The 14375-nt window shown below is 35.2% G+C and overlaps 1 non-coding gene across 1 annotated transcript; it reads right to left on the minus strand.

Moving 5' to 3' along the window:
• Window positions 1-10743: 10743 nt before the first annotated feature.
• Window positions 10744-10850, minus strand: LOC141694300 (small nucleolar RNA R71). The gene has a single exon (XR_012563619.1). It is a non-coding gene; the product is annotated as a small nucleolar RNA R71 (small nucleolar RNA).
• Between the last annotated feature and the right edge of the window lie 3525 nt (window positions 10851-14375).

Raw genomic sequence — 14375 nt, forward strand, 5'->3', positions numbered from 1 at the left:
CCAAGATCTTTAAACTCTTTGTATGTCAAGAGCCTGCTCTGATACCAATTGTTATTCCTAGTGGACTAACAATGAGATTTACAGAAGGGGGGTTGAATGTAAATCTCAAAACTTTTTCAAGTTTTGAGCAGTTAATGAAAGTTGTGTGTTCAAGAAGAACAAGTGTGTGAATTGCTTTAAGCTAATACAGACATATATATATATTCAAGCACAAATGTAAAGAACACAACAGACCTTAAAAACTTTTCTGGTGGATTTGTTGTTCCACCAGAGATGGTATTTTTAGAAAATCTGTGATTAAACAATGTTGATCACAGCTGCATCCTAGTACAAACTAGATGAATTTTCTCTCAATATTTTTCTAAACAGCTCTGGAAAATCTCACATCTAATTACTAGCTTCTACTTGGTTTATATATTACCAAGTGTACAAGTGAAGAACAATATAAAATACAGTAATAAAATAAGATCTTCACTTGCTTCTTTTCCTGTTCACTCCAGTACTTTGTTGACTATTGCATCTTTGTACTAGAGAAGAACGGCTGCTTTTTCTGTTGTTCCTGAAATTCGGCTACCACATCTCAGTTGTCTCTATCAACCCATGTGCCTCTGTTTGTAGGTACAACTACCCCTTATCAACGGCTAATCATCAGAACATCCGTTGAAGCTTTCATCCGTTGATGCACTCATCCGTTGAAGGATGTTATCCGTTGAAGCTTTCATCCGTTGATGCACTCATCCGTTGAAGGATGTTATCCGTTGATGACTTTATCCGTTGAAGCTTTAGAGACATCCGTTGAAGCTTAGCTTCTCATCCGTTGAAGGTCTTTAAGTCATCCGTTGATACCACTTCACTTATACAAAATTACAAGGCATGAAGTATTTACAATTGGCCTTCCTATCTGCATATCATCTAGTAGTCAACATGACTCATAATTTCTCTCAACTTCCAAGAATTACATTTTAAATACAGAGACTGAAATATGCTACAACACTAGACTTATTTCTAAGTAAAGCTACACCATCAACGGATAGCCAAAGTGGTCTTATCCGTTGAGGCTACAGACACTAAATTTCTACTTAAGTATTTTGTTAAACATATCATCAAACTAATGCACATACATTCCTAACATTGATGTATAGGCTGATGTGAAGTGTTGGTTTATATAGCCAAGAGAATGCTAGGAAATGCAAGGAAATTTAATGCTAACAGGTAGAAATAATTCTACCTCGTCTCCCTAGACTTGGAAGAAGAAAAACAGTCATTGGAAAGGTAAAACAGGATTTAATGCGCACAAGAAATAAGTAAAAATTACTGTGCATGTACGTGTACCACTATCCCTAATTATATTGACTGTTAATATTCCACCCAAACATATTCTGATTTAAAATGAGACTATTTTTAGATTTTATCCACAAATAAGTCAAGTAAAGGATCAGAATTTAATAAAAGAACTTAGACTTATATCAGAACTTAACAGTCATCAGAACATGATTTCTTAACTCGAAAAATGAATGCCTATCTTTGTAATTCTTCACACAAATTCTGATATCGATTCTTCAGAACTTAATCATCAGAACGTTCAACAGAACTTGTCCTCAGAATTTATGCAATCTAACACATAAACTGTTAATCTAAAATAACATAGATCATCACAGTAATTTTCATCATTCATATGGAGTGTTAGTGCGTGCATTAAGCTAAATATCAGACAAAGAGTAAAGTCTGATTCACTTCAGTACATCTTAGATATAAGGCATAACTAAAACTTTACTAAAAATCTGTCATTATTCTGAAGCCTACTATTGAATGAGTTCATGCTTGAGTCCACCTCAACTGTTTTGTGCTAATTTTGTGCATCTTTTTAAATTCCATTTTACAGTGGCTTCTCAGTGTAAGTGAGTCACGACTGCTTATCATAATTTATGCTATTATCAGAGTATTTCTCCAGTAATCATAGAGTGTGAAAAGTCACCAAGAAAATATTTTGCTTTTCTGATTCATATTACTTAATACCAGCAATGCACTTGGGTCGTTCCTTCCACATTTTTACTCTAGACCTCAAAGGAGTACCTGATTTTTATTTCTTTTTCTTTTCCTTTTTCTTTTGATAAGTGAGGTTTATCAACACTTAGTACATTCAACAGATTTACTAGCATCAGAACTTAACAGAAGAGAGGCATCATTCTAGTTTTTTTTTGACTTAGTAATAAGATAGACAAAGTAAACTCAACTAAGCTCAATATCAGAATTTGCTTGTGTCAATAGATTTCCACAGAAATAATTACTTCTAACGCGGGATCTCTAGTGTATTGAAGACTACTAGGTCAACATCTAGCACAGGTATTCTCATAGGATTGAATAGTTACATAAACAGTCATATCACTATCAGAGTTTAGAAAGTCACATCAGACAACAGTCAGTACTTAAGCAATTTTCAATTAAGCACAGAATACACAAAGAGAGTAATTTCTGTAAATACTGATCATAAAGTCTGATGCATCTGAATAAAACTAAGCAGATTTAGAGAAAGAACCTGAAACCATTCCAAGTTCATTTACCAATCTTGTAAAAGTAGCTTCACACAGTGGTTTTGTGAAGATATCTGCTAGTTATTGATCTGTTGGAATAAAGTGCAATTCCACTATACCTTCATCCACATGTTCCCTTATGAAGTGGTACCTGATGCTGATGTGCTTTGTCATTGAGTGTTGAACTGGATTACCTGTCATAGCAATAGCACTTTGATTATCACAGTAAATAGGGATTTTAAAATATGTTAACCCATAATCCAGTAACTGATTCTTCATCCAAAGAATCTGTGCACAACAGCTTCCTGCAGCAATGTACTCTGCTTCTGCAGTTGATGTGAAAATTGACTTTTGTTTCTTGCTAAACCAAGAAACCAATTTGCCTCCAAGAAATTGGCAGCTTCCACTTGTGCTTTTCCTGTCAATTTTGTAACCTGCAAAATCTGCATATGAGTAACCTATTAGTTTAAAATCTGATTCTCTGGGATACCACAATCCCAGATCAGCTGTTCCCTTAAGATACTTGAAATTTTTTTTCACAGCTGTTAAATGAGGTTCTCTTGAATCTGCTTGAAATCTTGTACAAAGCCAGGTAGCATACATGATATCAGGTCTATTAGAAGTTAGATAGAGTAGAGAGCCAATCATACCTCTGTAATCAGTAATATCTACTGATTTACCAGTATCCTTGTCCAGTTTTGTTGCAGTGGCCAGGGAGTGGATGTACTTGAACAATCTTGCATTCCAAATTTCTTCAGCAAATTTCTGGTATACTTAGTTTGACAAATAAAAGTGCCTTCTTCATTCTGCTTGACTTGAAGGCCCAGAAAATAGCTAAGTTCCCCCATCATACTCATTTGATACCTTGACTGCACCAGTTTGGCAAACTTCTTGCAAAGTCTGTCATTTGTAGAACCAAAAATGATATCATCAACATAAATCTGGACCAGAAGTAAGTCCTTTCCATGGTTGAGGTAGAACAGTGTTTTGTCTATTGTCCCTCTGTTAAATCCACTTTCCAGAAGAAACTGAGCTAAAGTCTCATACCATGCTCTTGGAGCTTGCTTAAGTCCATAAAGTGCTTTATCAAGCATGTAGACATAATCTGGATATTTGGAATCTACAAAGCCTGGAGGTTGTTCAACATATACTTTTTCCTCCAATTCTCCATTGAGAAAAACACTTTTCACATCCATTTGAAAGACAGTAAACTTTTTGTGAGCAGCATAAGCCAAAAATATCCTTATGGCTTCCAATCTAGCAACTGGTGCAAATGTTTCATCATAATCAATTCCCTCCTGTTGAGAATATCATTTTGCAACCAGCCTTGCCTTATTCCTTGTAATTATGCCATCACTATCAGTTTTGTTTCTGAATACCCATTTTGTACCAACAACAGATCTGTTCTTTGGTCTTAGCACTAGGGTCCAGACTTTATTTCTTTCAAATTCATTTAACTCTTCCTGCATTGCTTGCACCCAATCAGCATCTTGAAGAGCTTCTTCCACTTTCTTTGGCTCAGTCTGAGAAAGAAAAGAATTGTAAAGACATTCACTTGAAGTAGCTCTTCTAGTTCTGACACCTGCATCAGGATTTCCAATTATCAAATCAGGTGTGTATGATTTAGTCCACTTCCTTGCAGATGGAAGGTTTTCTCTAGAACTGGATGCTCCCCCATGATCCATGCTGTCTTCATTAACATTTTCTGATGCTCCCCCTGAAACTATGCTCTCTGAGTTGGATTCTTCAGAATTTAGATTTTCAGTACTATCAGAACTTGCCTTATCAGAACTTGATGAATCAGAACTTGAAGAGCCAGATATATGTTCTGATGCTTTTTGAGATGTGGTTATATCTTGAGTATGCTCCCCTGCATAGGTGCATCTTTCTTTGGCGTAGTCACCACAATTTCAATAACATCAGAGTTTAATCCATCAGAGTTTGCAGTATCAGGATTTAGATTGTCAGGATTTTCAGTAACAGAATTTGAGTCTTCATTTTCAAATCTCAGCTGATCATGATCAATAAAATCTTCAAGTCCAGTAATCTTCTTATCATCAAAAGAGACATTGATAGATTCCATGACCATTCTTGTTCTCAAGTTATAGACTCTGAAGGCTTTTGTGGAAAGTGGAAATCCAACAAAGATTCCTTCATCAGCTTTTAAATCAAATTTGGATAGCTGTTCAGGATGAGTCTTAAAAACAAAACACTTGCATCCAAATACATGAAAATACTTCAGATTTGGCTTCTTTTTCTTCACCATCTCATATGGTGTCTTTCCTTGCTTGTTAATGAGTGTTGCATTCTGAGTAAAATAAGCAGTCTGCACAGCTTCAGCCCAGAAATAGGTTGGAAGCTTTGCTTCATCAAGCATTGTACGTGCAGCTTCAATGAGAGTTCTATTCTTCCTTTCAACAACTCCATTTCGCTGTGGAGTTCCAGGAGCAGAAAATTCCTGCTTGATTCCATGGTTTTTGCAGAACTCTTCCATTATCAAATTCTTGAACTCAGTACCAGTATCATTTCTTATTATCTTCACTGAGTCCTTGACCAATTTATCCAGTTGCTTGACATGATCAATCAAGAGAGATGCAGTTTCACTTTTTGTGTGCAAGAAATACACCCATGTGTATCTGATGAACTCATCCACTATGACCATAGCATATTTCTTCTTTGCAATAGACATGACATTTACTGGACCAAATAGATCAACATGTAGAAGGTGATAAGGCTCAAGAATTGATGATTCAGTCTTGCTCTTGAATGAGGATTTCCTTTGTTTAGCCTTCTGACAAGAATCACAACGGCCATCAGGAGCAAATACTGACTTTGGCAGTCCTCTCACAAGATCTTTCTTGACTAGTTCATTTATATAGTTGAAATTTAAATGAGAGAGTTTCTTGTGCCAATTCCAGCTTTCTTCAATTGATGCTCTACTCATCAGACAGATTACAAAACCATCAGTACTTGTTAAAAGCTTGGCTTCATAAATGTTACTACGCCTATATCCTTTCAGAACAACTTTGCCTGTAGATTTACTTACAACTTCACAGTGTTCACTGTCCAGAACTAGGATGTTTTTCCTGTTACCCTGCAATCACAAAGACCACTAATGATTAGTTTTAAGGACCCAGACATGCTTGGATCCTTTGGCCTTATTAAGTCTGTTCACATATGCAGCGGATTTAGCATCAGAGTTTATGTTAACATTTTTCTTATCAGAATTTACAATATCAGACTTTGAATCAGAACTTATACTAGAAGGAACAATGATAACTTTCTTTAAAGAAGGTTTTATTTGATAATAATCATAGTACAAACTATGATATTCCTTACAAGTATAAATGGAATGCCATAAACTACCACAATGAAAATAAGGATTTTGTGGCTTATATCTAACATACTGACTCTTAACTCCTGACTTTGAAGGTAAGGAGTTTATGTTCTTATTCTTCCTGCAAAAAGAAGCAAGATGGTTAGAACTTCCACAGTTATGACATGTTTTCCTAGGAGCTTCAGGAACAGGCTTATAATCATTTCTTTTATTCACACCTTCCTTTACATTCCTATTTTTCCTAGGTGATTTTACCTTGTTTGCATTCTTAACATCTTTCAGCTTATGCTTAAGCTGCTTCTTAGTCATTAAGCCTACATTTACTTCAGCTGTCTTTTCCTGTTTTAGTTTGTAAGAAGTTAATTCATTTTTAACTTCTGATTTCTCATTATCAGACTTTACATCTACAAACTTAACAGGTTTTAAATTTGGCTTTTGTTTAACAACTACAGGCTTAATATCTACAGTTCCTTTATCATTCTTATCCTCTCCATAACCTAAGCCCTCTTTCCAGTTTTCACTACTTAACAAATTCTGAGTTGTTCTGCCAGAGTTAGTTCAAGTCCTGATAATCTCTCTTTCCTTTTCTAATTCAGCTTTTAGAGATTCATTCATTTTAAGCACTTCATCCCTAACATAGAAAGCATCATCTCTATCTTTCTGAGTTTGATGGAACATGACTAACTCTTTTTCTAAATAATCATTCCTCTTTTTGCAAGCAAGATTTTCAGAAGTTAATCTTTCATATGTTAAAGTTTGATCTCTATAACTAATAAACATGGTTTTAAGATATCTTCTCAACTTATTAATATCATCAGTATGAAAGGCATAAGTAGTTTGAGGTACCTTTAATTCAGCAGCTTCAGAACTGCTTTCAGCACTTGCCTTATCAGCATTTGCCATCAAGGCATAATTTTCCTCACTTTCAGAATCTGAGGTGTCTGTCCAGCTTTTCTTCTTTGTGACAAGAGCTTTGCCTTTGTCACTCTTCACTTTCTTGCAATCAGGAGATATGTGGCATTTATCACCACAGTTGTAGCATTTGACATTTGTAAAATCTCCTCTGTCAGACTTTCCTCCTCTGCCCTCAGATTTTCTGAAATTCTTCTTATCAGAACTTGTGCCTTTCCTGGAAAACTTCTTTCCCTTCCTGAACTTCCTGTATGCAATCTTTGTGTTCCCTTTCACCATAAGAGCACACAGCTTCATCATCTCTTCATCGACATCCGTCTCAGGCAAGCTTTCAGATTCTGAGTCATCATCACTTTCAGAACTTGATGACTCAGTATCAGACTTTGTGAAGAGAGCTTTACCCTTGTCTTTCCTTGAGGTAGCTGCCTTGGGGGATTCTTTTTCAGCCTTAAGAGCAACTGTCCTTGAATTTCCTCCTTTCCTCTTGCTTCTTTGTTCCATCTCAAGTTTATGAGTCTTGAGCATCCCATAAATTTCATCAAGAGTTGTTTTATCAATATTATAGTTGTCTCTTATTGTTTTTGCCTTCAAATCCCAACATTCAGGAAGAGCTAACATGAATTTAAGGTTTGAATCTTCAAGATCATACTCCTTATCAACCAGTGACAAATCATTCAAGAGTTTGACAAATCTATCATATAAATCAGTCAATGACTCATTAGCCTTTGAGTCAAAGTGTTCATACTCTTGAGTGAGTATTGTCTTCCTGTTCTTCTTAATCGTATAAGTTCCCTGACATCTTGTTTCCAAGGCATCCCATATCTCCTTTGCAGTCTTGCAGTTTATTACCCTGTTTGACATTACGTTATCAATGGCACTATGCAGTAAGTGTCGTACCTTAGCATCCTTAGCAATTGATGCGATATCTTCAGCAGTGTCATCACTCTTCTCCTTTGGTACAGACTTTGCTGCTTCACCTGCAACTGTAACAGCGAGCTTGGTTGGGTTGTGAGGCCCTTCCTTGATTCTATCAAGATATTCTGGATCTGTAGCTTCCAGAAACATGGTCATCCTCACCTTCCATATGGGATATTCAGATGGTCTCAATATGGGAACTCTGATAGTCTCATATCGACTTTGAATTTGTGTCTTTGGAGGTTCTTCAGCTTTGGTGGGCTTAGTTGGAGTTTCTGCTTCAGACATGATTGTGTTTGGATCTTAAACTGTTTGTGTGTTAACATATAGGCTCTGATACCACTTGTTAGGTCACACACACTGTAGAGGGGGGTGAATACAGATTATAGCACAATCAAATCGAACTTTAATAACTCAAGTAAAAGAAAACAAACTTTATTGAAACAATAAACTCTGTTACAGTATAGAACTGTTCTCTCTCAGTGATGAACAAATATCACGAGAGCTGCTAGGATTATAATAAATAATCTTCTTAATTGTGATAACATTTATAGTGTAAACCCTATGTCTGTGTTTATATACTACACAGTTACAAGATAATCGCTAATTGATATGGAATATAATTCTGCTTCCTAAAATATATCAATCAGATATCTTTTCTTCCAAGTATTCTATTCTTCATAGAATTCCTTCTTCATGCATATCTCTTCTTATGTTTGTCTCGATCTTCTTTCCTTTAACCAGCTGCCTTCCTTATCTGAACGTCCTTCAGTACTTAAGTTCTGATATCCATCTTCTGATGATTATCTCCAGATAATATAAGTACCGATATCCTTAAGTCCTGACTTCCAGTAAGTACTGATTTATCCTGTTTAAGTAAGATCTGAAAACTAAACATAAATCACATTAGCTATGACATTATCAAATATTTCTAACATAATACTATGTTATCAGTGAAGTTAGTAATTTTAATATAAATAATCAATTGTCTTGATCCTGTAAAGACCTCAAACACATTAATTTATATTAACATAAAATATTAAAAAATTTCACATTATTGGTAAGATATTCTCGCCGAGCTTGTAATTTAAATTTACTAAACGTAGAATGTGATGATGTTTTTCACATTAAGTAAGATCTGAAAACTAAACATAAATCACATTAGCCATGATATTATCAAATATATCTAACATAATACTACGTTATCAGTGAAGTTAGTAATTTTAATATAAATAATCAATTGTCTTGATCCTGTAAAGACCTCAAACACATTAATTTATATTAACATAAAATATTAAAAAAATTCACATTATTGGTAAGATATTCTCTCCGAGCTTGTAATTTAAATTTACTAAACGTAGAATGTGACGATGTTTTTCGGCCGGGTCATGTAGTCAAATTTCGAATATTTTTTGAACAATGGGCCAAGTTCTAAAATGCATTGACTCATTATAATTCGAACTTATCTAAATATGTAATACCAATATAAATTATTTATATATAAGCGATTCTATTTTCAATATATATTTTTTAAATTATATATGTACATTTTAATTATTTTTATAATAAAAAAATATGTTTAAAATATATGAGATTTATTTTCAAACTAAAAAATGATTAATAATAAAATAATAATCAATTTATGTACTATGCCTAATTTTATATCTGGAATTCAATTCTTTAAAATTAACTGTACAAATATTCAACTAACTATATTTTTTTTGCGGGATTCAAGTAAGTATCTTTAAAGTTAAAATAAAACATTCATTTAACACACTTACATATTATGTGTATGCTAAAAAACACACGTGACAATATAGTGTAGTGGTAAGAGGTTGTATAGTTGAATGAAATAACTTGAGTTCGATTCCCACAAACCACGTCTTTTATATAAATATTAAAAATAGGGGTAATTTAGTCTTTTCAATGAGACTTTTTAATGTCATGAAATTATACACCTGTTCTCCTATTATATATAGAAGACATTGGCCTAATTGTATGCAAATAGGGGTAATAGATCGAGAGATTTTACTCACTAGAGGCACACATACGATTAGCAGAACTGAGGATTAGTGCGAGAACATAATTGAAACTCTGAAGGTATTAATGCTTGAGAGAGATTAACCATTACTTTAATTACTCGACCCAATAAATTGTTATATTTTTGTGAATGTTTTGGTGTAAATATGGTGAACTTACATTGCCCTAGACTTTAGTTATTTGATTTTAACCACATTAAATTTGCATTATTTAGTTAGCTAAAAATTCACAACAATCGATTTAATCCTAAAACAATTTGTAGTAGTTGAATTAAAATCTTTGAAACAGTCTCCTTGTGGATACGACCCGTACTTGCCTGTATCTGCTAACAACATACACCGTGCACTTGCGGTATTATAATTTTACACATCAAGTTTTTGGCGCCGCTGCCGGGGAGACGCCTAGTTTCTATAGATTTTATTTTGATTATTTAGATTGTTTCTTTTGTCTCATTGGAGGTTTACTTCCAATTGAGGCATATTTCACTGCTTTTTCTTGTTTTAGTTGTTGATGCCCAGGTCCAAAGAAGAAGCAGAAGTAACTCCTCTTAGTCCGGATTTTGGGATTACTTGTCAACAATACATAGATTGCGTAAGAAAAGAAAGGTGGAAAAACATCGGTGATTCAAAGATCATAATGGCAGAACTTCCTATTAAATCTTTGAAGAACTATTCGTAGCCCTCTCCGAGTGGTGTGCCTACTGGCCTTACTATGCCATCTATTAAAGCAACAAATTTTGAGATCAAACTGGCGTTGCTCAGTATGATCCAACAGAATCAGTTTGTCGGTCTTCCCTCTGAAAATCCTACACTTCATCCGCAAAGGTTTCAACAATTCTGCTCTACCATTAGACATCGGGGTGTCACTGCAGACCAACTGAAAGTTATGTTGTTCGGGTTTTCTCTTCGTGATAAAGCTCAAAAATGGTTGAATGATATCAATGTGACTGAGTGGAATGCAATTGCTCAAGCTTTCTTAACTGAGTTTTTCCCTCCGAACAAAACTGATGATTTGATTGACAAGATGACAAGTTTCAAATAAGAATATGGAGAGTCTCTTAAAGATGCTTGGGAAAGATTCAAAGATATTCAACGTGCATGCCCTCATCATGGTCTTGAGAAGTGGTTTATGATTAAATGCTTCTACAGTGGACTTGATCCTGAAACCAAAGGTACAGTTGATAGTGCTGCAGGTGGTGTATTTCTAGATAAAGGAGTCGATGTTGCATATATTTTTCTTGCAAATTTGGCTATTCATCACTTCAATAACCTGAGAGCACCTAAGAAGGGGGTAAACTTGAAGTGGAGGCTTATTCTCTTTTATCATCTCAGCTCGCTGCATTAACTCAAGAGATTCATTCATTGAAGAACTCGCAGACATCTACTTCTCCTCCTATGAGTATTAACGCATTGTCTTTCATGGCTCCCATGAATAATCTTGTTTGTGAAGTGTGTGGAATCCAAGGCCACATGGGTAATGAGTGCTCATACAAATTTCAAAATTCACAAAATTTTTAGATGGAGCAAGCAAATGTTTTTCAGCAGAGGCAACAGTATATTCCTGACTCCAACACTTATAATCCTGGTTGGAGAGATCATCTGAATTTCTCATATAGGAACAACAATGCTCAAAATCTTCATATGCCTAATCAGCAGCAATAATATCAGCAATCTTATCACAGTTCTCAACAACAACAGTATAGACCTTCTCAAGGACCTATGAATCCTCCTGGATTTCAGAAGCCTCCTCAAAATTACGCTTCTTAAGCTAGTCAAGCTGCACAGCCTGATCAGACAAATGAGATGCTGAAATTACTGATGCAAGAGATTAAAGATATGAAAGTCCATAACAAGATGATGGAAACTCAGATTGCACAATTGGCCAGTTCTTGAACTGCAAGGAAGCCTGGCTCTTTACCATCACAACCAATAAATCCAAAAGAGAATGTGAATGCTATTTCTCTTAGAAGTGGTCTTACATAAGATGGTCCTTCAATGCCTAATACTGATGTGACTGATGATAAAGAGAATGACACCCGCAAAAATGACAATATGGATGATGTTGATCAGACAAACAAGGGTGGAATTGAAGGAAGCAAGAAAGCTGAGAACGAGAAGATTGTAAATACTCCTCCACCAGTTCTGCCTAAGTTGTCGTTCCCTAGCAGGATGAACAGAACAAAGGTAGATCAACAGTTTGGTAAGTTCATGACAATTGTCAAGAATCTTGAGGTAACAGTTCCTTTTACTGATTTAATTTTACAAGTTCCATCATATGCAAAGTTTTTAAAGGATATTCTGACAAAGAAACGATCTTTTGGTGAGGTGGAGACAGTAGCTTTTACTGAAGAGTGTGGTGCTGTTTTACAAAATAAGTCTCCACCTAAACTTAAAGATCCTGGAAGTTTTTCAATCCCTTGTCATTTAGGTGCATTATTTATTGACAAAGCTTTATGTGACTTAGGCGCTGGCGTCTCTGTCATGCCTCTCTCAATTTTTCAAAAATTAAACATAAGTGAGTTGAAATGTACATAAATGACATTACAAATGGCGTACCGTTCTATAAAATACCCTTTGGGTATTTTAGAGGATGTGCTTGTCAGGGTTGGAACATTCTATATTCATGTGGATTTTGTAGTGTTGGACATGGAAGGGGATAGCCAAATTCCCATTATTTTGGGTAGGCCATTCCTCTGTACTGCAGGTGCTGTTATTGATGTTAAAAATGGGACTTTAACTTTGAGTGTTGGTGAAGATAAAATTACTTTTACTCTAACCTCTGCTCTTAAGTCCCCTTTGCTTGAGAATACTTGTTGCATGATTGATGTCATTGATGAAATTGTGAATGATGAGTTACCTCAGATTTTACTGAATGATTCCTTGGAAGCAGCGTTGATACTTGAAGCTTCAGAAGGAGAAGGACATCCTGAAGTTGACTTGTTCGTTCTTGAGTTGGATGGTAAGGCTGACCCAAACCAAACTTGTGAGGTAACAAACACTACTACCTCTTGTGATAAATCTCAGGTGAAGAAATTAGAGTTAAAGCCTTTGCCATCCAATCTTAAGTATGTGTATCTTGATGATAATGAGTCTTGTCCTGTGATTGTTAGTTCTAGTCTTGATGATAGTCAAATTTTTAAGCTTCATACTGTATTGCAAATGCATAAAAAAGCGATTGGGTATAGTATTGATGATCTTACAGGGATTAGCCCAGACTTTTGCATGCATAGAATTCATCTAGACAAGGATCATAAGCCTTGCATACAGGGACAATGCCGCTTGAACCCTAACATGTAAGAGGTTATTAAAAAGGAAGTCTTAAAACTACTTGATGCGGGCATCATTTACCCAATTTCTGACTCAAAATAGGTAAGCCCGGTCCAAGTAGTTCCTAAAAAAGGAGGAACCATAGTGGTTATGAATGATAAAGATGAATTAATTCCCATTAGAGTTATCACTGATTGGCGGATATGTATTGATTATCGTAGATTAAACACTGCCACTAAGAAAGATCACTACTCTCTTCCATTCATTGATCAAATGCTTGGGAGACTTTCTAAACATAAAATCTTTTGCTATTTGGATGGGTATTCAGGGTTCTTTCAGATCCCTATACACCCTGATGACCAGGAAAAGACTACATTCACATGTCCATATGGTACCTTTGTATATTGAAGAGTGCCGTTTGGATTGTGTAATGCTCCTGCTACTTTTCAGCGTTGTATGACGTCCATATTTTCTGATTTCATTGAGTCTATTATCGAAGTATTTATGGATGATTTTAGTGTTTATGATTATGATTTTGATGTGTGTTTGCATAATCTCTCTAAAGTTCTTAAACATTGTGAAGAAGTTAACTTGGTTTTAAATTGGGAAAAGTGCCACTTCATGGTCAATAAAAGAGTGGTACTTGGTCATCTTATTTCTGAATGTGGCATCCAAGTTGACAAAGCAAAAATTGAGGTGATTGAGAAACTTCTTCCTCCTGTTAATGTCAAGGGAGTGAGGAGTTTCTTAGGTCATGCGGGGTTTTATCGACGTTTTATAAAATATTTTTTTAAAATTACAAAACCCCTCACTCACTTGTTGCTTAAGTATGCCACTTTTGAGTTTACTGATAATTGTCTAGAGTCTTTTTACAAGATAAAGAATGCTTTGATAACTGCACCAATCATACAACCCCCAGAATAGAATCTTCCTTTCGAAATCATGTGTGATGCAAGTGATTATGTTGTGGGTGCAGTTCCTGGTCAAAGAAAGAACAAGGTATTGCAAGCTATCTACTATGCAAGTAAAACCTTAGATAAAGCTCACGTGAACTATGCTACTATAGAGAAGGAGCTTCTAGCTGTTGTCTATGCTATTGACAAGTTTCGAACATATCTCATTGGTTCAAAAGTCATTGTTCATACGAACCATTATGCACTGAAATATCTCTTGGAGAAGAAAAAAGCAAAACCGAGACTTATTCGATGGATTCTATTACTCCAAGAATTTGACTTAGAAATCAAGGAAAAGAAAGATGTTGAGAACATGGTTGTAGATTATCTCTCACGACTACATTTTAAATAAGATATTGCATCAAACACTCATATTGACCACTCTTTTCCAGATGATCACTTATTTGCAGTTGCAACTAAA

The sequence above is a fragment of the Apium graveolens genome, chromosome 10 (assembly GCF_009905375.1).
Source record: "Apium graveolens cultivar Ventura chromosome 10, ASM990537v1, whole genome shotgun sequence".
NCBI lineage: Eukaryota > Viridiplantae > Streptophyta > Magnoliopsida > Apiales > Apiaceae > Apium > Apium graveolens.